The sequence below is a fragment of the Delphinapterus leucas genome, chromosome 12, assembly GCF_059928025.1.
Source record: "Delphinapterus leucas isolate spDelLeu-1000000601 "Yukka" chromosome 12, BTC_Dleu_Yukka2, whole genome shotgun sequence".
Lineage (NCBI taxonomy): Eukaryota > Metazoa > Chordata > Mammalia > Artiodactyla > Monodontidae > Delphinapterus > Delphinapterus leucas.
In genome coordinates, this window is record NC_143140.1 from 27,449,084 (window position 1) to 27,458,092 (window position 9,009).

At 39.8% G+C, this 9,009-nt stretch overlaps 1 pseudogene; it reads right to left on the reverse strand.

Moving 5' to 3' along the window:
• Positions 1-6,784, reverse strand: part of LOC111163384 (small ribosomal subunit protein eS6 pseudogene) — a 101,908-nt pseudogene extending 95,124 nt beyond the window's left edge.
• Between the last annotated feature and the right edge of the window lie 2,225 nt (positions 6,785-9,009).

Sequence of the window (9,009 nt, forward strand, 5' to 3'; positions counted from 1 at the left end):
TATTACTCAGCCATAAAAAGAAACGAAATTGAGCTATTTGTAATGAGGTGGATAGACCTAGAGTCTGTCATACAGAGTGAAGTAAGTCAGAAAGAGAAAGACAAATACCGTATGCTAACACATATATATGGAATTTAAGAAAAAAAAATTTCATGAAGAACCTAGGGGTAAGACAGGAATAAAGACACAAACCTACTAGAGAATGGACTTGAGGATATAGGGAGGGGGAAGGGTGAGCTGTGACAAAGCGAGAGAGAGGCATGGACATATATACACTACCAAACATAAGGGAGATAGCTAGTGGGAAGCAGCCGCATAGCACAGGGAGATCAGCTCGGTGCTTTGTGACCGCCTGGAGGGGTGGGATAGGGAGGGTGGGAGGGAGGGAGACGCAAGAGGGAAGAGATATGGGAACATATGTATATGTATAACTGATTCACTTTGTTATAAAGCAGAAACTAACACACCATTGTAAAGCAATTATACCCCAATAAAGATGTTAAAAAAAAAAAAAGGAAAAAGAAAAAAAAAAGTAGAAAAAATAAATCACATAACTGTTGGGTGGGTGACTCACAAACTGAAGAACAATTATACCACAAAAGTCCACCCACTGGAGTGAAAGTTCTGAGCCCCATGACAAGCTTCCCAAACTGGGGGTCTGTCAACGGGAGTAGAAATTCCCAGAGAATCAGACTGAAGGCTAGCAGGATTTGATTGCAGGACCTCGACAGGACTGGGGGAAACAGAGAGTCCACTCTTGGAGTGCACACACAAAGTAGTGTGCACAATGGGACCCAGAGGAAGGGGCAGTGACCCCATAGGAGACTGATCCAGACTTACCTCCAAGTGTTGGAGGGTCACCTGCAGAGGCGGGGGGTGGCTGTGGCTCACTGTGAGGACAAGGACACTGGAAGCAGAAGTTCTGGGAAGTACTCCTTGGCATGAGCCCTCCCAGAGTCTGCTATTAGCGCCACCAAAGAGCTAGGTAGGCTCCAGTGCTGCGTTGCCTCAGGCCAAACAACCAACCGGGAGGGAACCCAGTCCCACACATCAGCAGACAAGTGCATTAAAGTTTTACTGAGCTCTGCCCACCAGAGCAACAACCAGCTCTACCCACCACCAGTCCCTACCATCAGGAAGCCTGCACAAGCCTCTTAGATAGCCTCATCCACCAGAGGGTAGAGAGCAGAAGCAAGAAGAACTATAATTCTGCAGCCTGTGGAATGAAAACCACATTCAAAGAAACATAGACAAAGTGAAAAGGCAGAGGAGTAGGTACCAGATGAAGGAACAAGATAAAACCCCAGAAAAACAACTAAATGAAGTGGAGATAGGCAATCTTCCATAAAAAGAATTCAGAGTAATGATAGTGAAGATGATCCAGACCTCGGAAAAAGAATGCAGGCAAAGACTGAGAAGATACAAGAAATATTTAACAAAGACCTGGAAGAATTAAAGAACAAACACCTAGAAGAACTAAAGAACAAACCAACAGAGATGAACAATACAGTAACTGAAATGAAAAATACACTAGAACGAATCAATAACAGAATAACTGAGGAAGAAGAACAGATACGTGGCCTGGAAGACAGAATGATGGGATTCACTGCCACAGAACAGAATAAAGAAAAAAGAATGAAAAGAAATGAAGACAGCCTAAGAGACCTCTGGGACACATTAGACACACCAATATTCACATTATAGGGGTGCAGAAGGAGAAGAGAGAGAGAAAGGACCCGAGAAAATATTTGAAGAGATTTTAGTCGAAAACTTCCCTAACATGGGAAAGGAAATAGCCACCCAAGTCCATGAAGCGCAGAGAGCCCCAGGTGGGATAAACCCAAGGAAAAACATGCCAAGACACATAATAATCAAACTGACAAAAATTAAAGACAAAGTAAAATTATTAAAAGCAACAAGGAAAAAATGACAACATAAAAGGGAACTCCCATAACGTTAACAGCTGATTTCTCAGCAGAAACTCTACAAGCCAGAAGGGAGTGGCACAATATATTTAAAATGATGAAAGGGAAGAAGCTACAACCAAGATTACTCTACTCAGCAAGGATCTCATTCAGATTCAACAGAGAAATCAAAAGCTTTACAGAGAAGCAAAAGCTAAAAGAATACAGCACCACCAAACCAGCTCTACAACAAATGCTAAAGGAACTTCTCTAAGTGGGAAACACAAGAGAAGAAAAGTACCTACAATAACAAACACAAAACAATTAAGAAAATGGTAACAGGAACATACATATAGATAATTACCTTAAACATGAATGGATTAAATGCCCCAACCAAAAGACACAGGCTCGCTGAATGGATACAAAAACAAGACCTGTATATATGCTGTCTACAAGAGACCCACTTCAGACCTAGGGACACACACAGACTGAAAGTCAGGGGATGGAAAAAGATATTACATGCAAAAGGAAATCAAAAGAAAGCTGGAGTAGCAATTCTTATATCAGAAAAAGTAGAGTTTAAAATAAAGAATGTTACAAGAGACAAGGAGGGACACTACATAATGATCAAGGTATCAACCCAAGAAGAAGATATAACATTTATAAAAATATATGCACCCAACATAGGAGTACCTCAATACATAAGGCAACTGCTAACAGCTATAAAAGAGGAAATCGACAGTAACAAAATAATAGTGGGGGACTTTAACACCTCACTTACACCAGTGGACAGATCATCCAGACAGAAAATTAATAAGGAAACACAAGCTTTAAATGACACAATAGACCAGATAGATTTAATTGATATGTATAGGACAGTCCATCCAAAACCAGCAGATTACACTTTCTTCTCAAGTGCACAAAGAATATTCTCCAGGATAGATCGCATCTTGGGTCACAAATCAAGCCTCAGTAAATTTAAGAAAATTGAAATCATATCAAGCATCTTTTCCAACCACAATGGTGTGATATTAGAAATAAATTACAGGGGAAAAATGTAAAAAACACAAACCCATGGAGGCTAAACAATATGTTACTAAGTAACTAAGAGATCACTGAAAGTCAAAGAGGAGATCAAAAAAAACCTAGAGGCAAATGACAATGAAAACATGATGATCCAAAACCTACAGGATGCAGCAAAAGCAGTTCTAAGAGGGAAGTTTATAGCTATATAAGCCTACCTCAAGAAACAAGAAAAATCTCAAATAAACAATCTAACCTTACACCTAAAGGAACTAGAGAAAGAAGAAAAAACAAAACCCAAAGTTAGTAGAAGGAAAGAAATCATAAAGATCAGAGCAGAAATAAATGAAATAGAAATGAAGAAAACAATAGCAAAGATCAATAAAACTAAAAGCTGGCTCTTTAAGAAGATAAACAAAATTGACAAACCTTTAGCAAGACTCATCAAGAAAAAGAGGGAGAGGCCTCAAATCAATAAAATTATAAATGAAAAAGGAGAAGTGACAACGGACACCGCAGAAATACAAAGCATCCTAAGAGACTACTACAAGCAACTCTATGCCAATAAAATGGACAACCTGGAAGAAATGGACAAATTCTTAAAAAGGTATAACCTTCCAAGACTGAACCAGGAAGAAATACAAAATATGAACAGACCAATCACAGTAAAGAAATTGAAACTGTGATTAAAAACCTTCCCATAGGGGCTTCCCTGGTGGCACAGTGGTTGACAGTCCGCCTGCCGATGCAGGGGACATGGGTTCATGCCCCGGTCTGGGAAGATCCCACATGCCGTGGAGTGGCTGGGCCCGTGAGCCATGGCTGCTGAGCCTGCGCGTCCAGAGCCTGCGCTCTGCAACAGGAGGGGCCGCAACAGTGAGAGGCCCGCGTACAGCAAAAAAAAAAAAAAAAAAAAAAAAAAAGGTTTATAGATTTCCTCATATAAATCTTGTAAATGTTTTGTTAGATTTATAACTAAGTATTTTATTTTGGGGAATGCTAAAGCAAAATAGCATTTTTGCTTTATTTATTATGTGTTCTTAATTTCAAATTCCATTGTTCATTGCTGGTATATAGAAAAATGACTGACTTGTGTATATTACCCTGTATCCTACAACCTTGCTATAATTGCTTACTTATTCCAGTAGGGCTTTTTTTTTTCTTTTTTTGGTTGATTCTGTTGGATTTTCTATATAGACAGTTGTGTCATTTATAAACAAAGACAATTTTTAGTTCTTCCTTCCCAACCTATGTATCTTTTATTTCCTTTTCTTGTCTTATTGTGTTAGGAAGGACTTCCGGTACAATTTTGAAAAGGAGTGGAGAGAGGGGATATCCTTGTGCTGTTTCTGATCTTAATGGAAAAACTTCTCCACAGGTACAGCAGGAGGAGGAGAGCTTCAGTCCAGCTCCTCTGATTCTTTTCTCCAACCCATCTCTTTTTACATTCTTATTCTTCTCCCCTTCCCTCAACCTCAGGATCCTTTAACACCTTTTTGCTTCCCAACTGCACCCAAACCAAGCCTGTTCCTTTCTCTTCTCGACTTTCAAAGCAGGTTTTGCCCATCTGATTTCTCTTCTGGATCACTAGATGTGGCTGGAGGTGGAGTGAGATGGGGTGGGGGGAAAAGCCCCTATTAGAGTCTGACCTCAGGTTGGGTTATCTACAAGACAGGCTGAACTTTCACATTGCCGAGCAGACTTTTTTTTGACATATCCCGTTTTACTATTGTGCTACAAAACAAAAGAAAACCTCTGTCTTTTTTTCGGCACCTTTTGAGGTACGTTCAAAAGGGCTTTCTTGGTTATTTGTACTTGGGTATATTTCAAGCCCCAGAAATGGGAGTAGACAAGAGGAGGGAGAACACAACCCTGCCACATGTATATTATGGTTGTTATCATTAAAATTAAATTTATAAAACAATCTTTAATTATATGCTAACTTAAAATTAAAAATTTTACTTGAATAACAAAATAATTATTTTAATCCCTGAACAAATTATAAAAGTATATTGTTCTGTGCAAGTGGTTCAAGCATCAAAATAATTGGACTATTCTGATATTCTGGACACTAGGACTACTCTGATATGTCCTATCAAACAACTGACTGTATCTCTTTGACATTTCTAAAGAACTTTATTTCTTGCTATCACTGATTTTTAAGTTTTGCTTTGCAAATTGAAAAAGTGAGAAAGGAAGCAAAGTGTTAAAAACTATAGTGAAAAGAAGCTAGAAAACATTCTATATGTATGTGTCTTACTGTTACTATTGTTGACAATGAGACTGACTTTGTAGACCACTGCAAAGGACTGAACTGTGTCCCCCTAAAATTCATATGTTGAAGCCCTAACCCCTCATGTGACTGTATTGGAAAAAGGGCCTCTAAGAAGGCAATTAAGGTTAAACGAAATCATAAGGATGAAGCTCTGACCCCATAGAACTGGTATCCTTGTAAAAGAGAAGTGACACCAGAGATCTCTCTCTCTCTCTCCACCATGTGAGGACACAAAGAAGCACGGCCGTCTGCAAGCCAGGAAGAAGGCTCTCACCAGAAACCAAACCCTGCTAGAACATGGATCTTGGACTTCCCAGCCTCCAGAACTATGAGAAAATAAATTTCTTTTGTTTAAGCCACCCAGTCTATGTTATTTTGTTATGGCAGCCTGAGACGACTTAGACAACCACTGAATATATGTCAGGGTAAAAGGAGGGTTGCACAATATGAACAGCTTGAGAAAACCAGTTCTAAGACAAAATTACCTTCAAGAAAATACATTGTATCTGAGTCTCCAACAATATTTTGGTTTTCTTTTTAACACATTAAGGAATCATTTGGAGAAGTTTCAAAAAACACAGATTTCTCAGCCACAGCCTCAGAGATTTTGATTCAGTAGATCTAGGGCAGAATTTGATTTTATTGATTTTTTTTTTACATGTCCCCAGATGATTCTGATGCAAAGTCAGGGTTAGAAACCACTGCACCAGGGAAGCACCTCAGAAATAAGAATCATAATGAATGTAATCCCCTCCTCTCATGTTTTCTCCTCTCCCCACAAACCTGTCTATTCCCTGCCCACTTCTTTTCTTACTAGTAAAATTAATTTTAAATTAATCAGAGTATTGAATTGGAATCAGTATGTGGAAATTTTCTGATGAAGAAGAAACCTGCTACTCTCTGGTCCAACAATTAGACACTATGCACAAGAGGAGGACACAAACCTCAGGAAGCCACTGAATCAATTCTGTCTGCTCAGCAGGTCTGTGACTGATCTCTAGATAACCTGTATCCAAAAATGGCCTTTGGGGTTAGTCTATTTACTTTCTTTTCACCTTTGCATTTTAATACCATAGTTTTCATCTCCCAGCCTAGAAACAAGTGAAAATTCCAACATTCCTCTTCCCTCCTGCCTCTCCTCTCCAGCTGGTTACCAAATCCTATTGACTTTTCCTTTTAAGTCTCTCTCAAATACTTCCCTACCTCTGTATCTATCCACAACCTCTACCTTCTTCCAGATTACTATAATTTCACACATAATTATTATAATAGCTCTGGTTTTCCTTGCTTGCAGTCTTGACCTTCTATGATCTAATTCAGATTAAGGTCCTTCAAACCGCTTACAGTGGTGGACGGGGCTCTTCCTCCTTTCAGGCTTAACTTCCACAGCATTACCCCAGCCCTGACCCATAAACACAGACCCAGGACCAGTCACGCTGAGCTATTTTATTCTCTAAACACTTTAGCTTGTGACTCAAATGAATTCACACATTTGCTATTGTAAACCAACCTTCTGCTTGGAATATGACTTCCCCAAAACCTGTACAATCTGACTCATCAGTCCTTCCAGGCCGTCCTCCATTCTGCCTCCTCTGTGTAATGCTCCTGAACTTCCCCTGTAAGAAGAGAAAATAAACAAACAAACAACCAAAACAAACATAGTTGTTGTGAATAACTCAAATCTCTGGATAGGCCTGTCCTTGATAAAAGAGTATGGGGAAGTAAAAATCCCGCCTTGAATTTGTGCCTCTAGAGCCTGGAAAGCAAAAAGCCTAATAAGCCATGATGAAGGGAGAATCTGGTGTCTGAGAGGCAGCTCTGCAGACTTTGTCTCCCCGGCAGTGCCCCACCATGCACACTTTCCCCCACCGTGCACCACAGCCCTGAGGAGAAGGCTTGCACCATCTCCCAAGGGAGGCTAAGTAAAGAGAACAACAGCAAAAACAAAGAGAGTAACGTAGAGAAGATGAAACAAAACAAAACAGTACAACGAAAGAAAATGGGAATACCATCTGGAAAGCTCAAGAAGAATATACTCCTAAAGAGGATCTAATGAAAGATAAAGCTGTAACACCAGGGACCCTCACACACAACGTGAGGACAAAGGAATGAGTTGAACATTCGATGAGAGAAAGGCACTACATTTAACATATTTGAAGTTCCTAGAGCTGAAATTTTGAGAGGGGCTCTCAGGGGAAACTCGATTTATTTTCTTTCCAAGGACTCACTTTGGGAAGTACTTGTTGATAATAGTTTCCAGAGTCTGCTGTAGCTAAATTTAAAAGAAAAATTTTTTAACACCAACCCTTTCTGATAGGACTGTGGCCTCTTCTCTCTGTATAGATAGATACATGACACACATGGAATTCTCATGCTGGCCCAGTCACCTGTGAATTCAAGAATTTGCTAAAGTAGGTTTCAAGCCCTGTCAGACATGCATTCTTTGTGCTCCAAACTCAAAGAATTATGCCTCCTTCAGCTTTTACTTCCCATTTCAGAATCCCCCTATTTAATACAAGCTCATTCTCTTTCTGTCTCCAAGGATCCTAAATGTTTCCATCACATCAGGCTTTGTATTGATCTTTAAGGAAGAGGCTAATGACAAAAGTACCAACTCTGGAGTCAGGAGAACTGGAATCTAATCCAGGCCCTGCCTCTGACCAGATATGCGATTTTGGAACAGGACATATACATCTTTCTTTCTTTTCTCAGCCATATTATCATCCATACAAAAAGACATATTAACGTCCAAGGTGTCCAATTTTGTCTAAAATTCTCTGGGATCTGATAAATAAACTTATATCAAATATGCCCATGTTGAGAGAGAGAGAAACACCTCCATTTACTAGCAATGGCCTTGAGTAAGTCAAGTCATCTCCTAACTTCTCTAGGCCTCACTACTGGTGTCAGATTGCCTGGTTTTAAACCCCCGTTTTGCCACTTACTGGCTACAAAGATTTGGGAATATTACTTAACCTCTTTGAACCAGTCTACCAATCTAAAAGATGAGGATAATAGGGACTTCCCTGGTGGTCCAGTGGTTGAGAATCTGTCTTCCAATGCAGGAGACGCGGGTTCGATCCCTGGTCGGGGAACTAGGATCCCACATGCCGCGGGGCAACTAAGCCCACGCTGCAACTACTGAGCCCATGCACCACCACTACAGAGCCCACACACCACAACTACTGAGCCCACGCACTCTGGAGGCTGCATGCCACAACTAGAGAGAAGCCCGCATGCCGCAACAAAAGATCTTGCATGCCACAACTAAGACCTGACGCAGCCAAAAATAAACAAATAAATATTTTTTTAAAAAAGACGAGGATAATAATGGCCCTTTCCCCATAAGGCTGTTGCAAAGATTAAATGAGTTAATACACATAGCATGTTTAGAGCAGTGCTGCAAATAGTAAGAGCTCAATAAATGTCAGCTATTATTATCATCCTTGTCATTATAAAATGAGAATAACAACCTGCTTTGACTTCTTCCTATGATTCATGAGGTCAACTGAGATAATGTATATCAAAGTGATTTGTAAATTTAAAAGTGCTATTTAAAGTTAAGGAATCATACAAATGTTCAACAACTGGTGACTGGACTTTAAAATATGTGCCATATACAACTGCTATGGAGAACAGTATGGAGGTTCCTTAAGAAACTAAAAACATAACTACCATATGATCCCACTCCTGGGCATATATCTGGATAAAATCATAATTCAAAAAGATACATGCACCCCAATGTTCATTGCAGCACTATTTACAATAGCCAGGACATGGAAGCAACCTAAATGTCCATCGACAGAG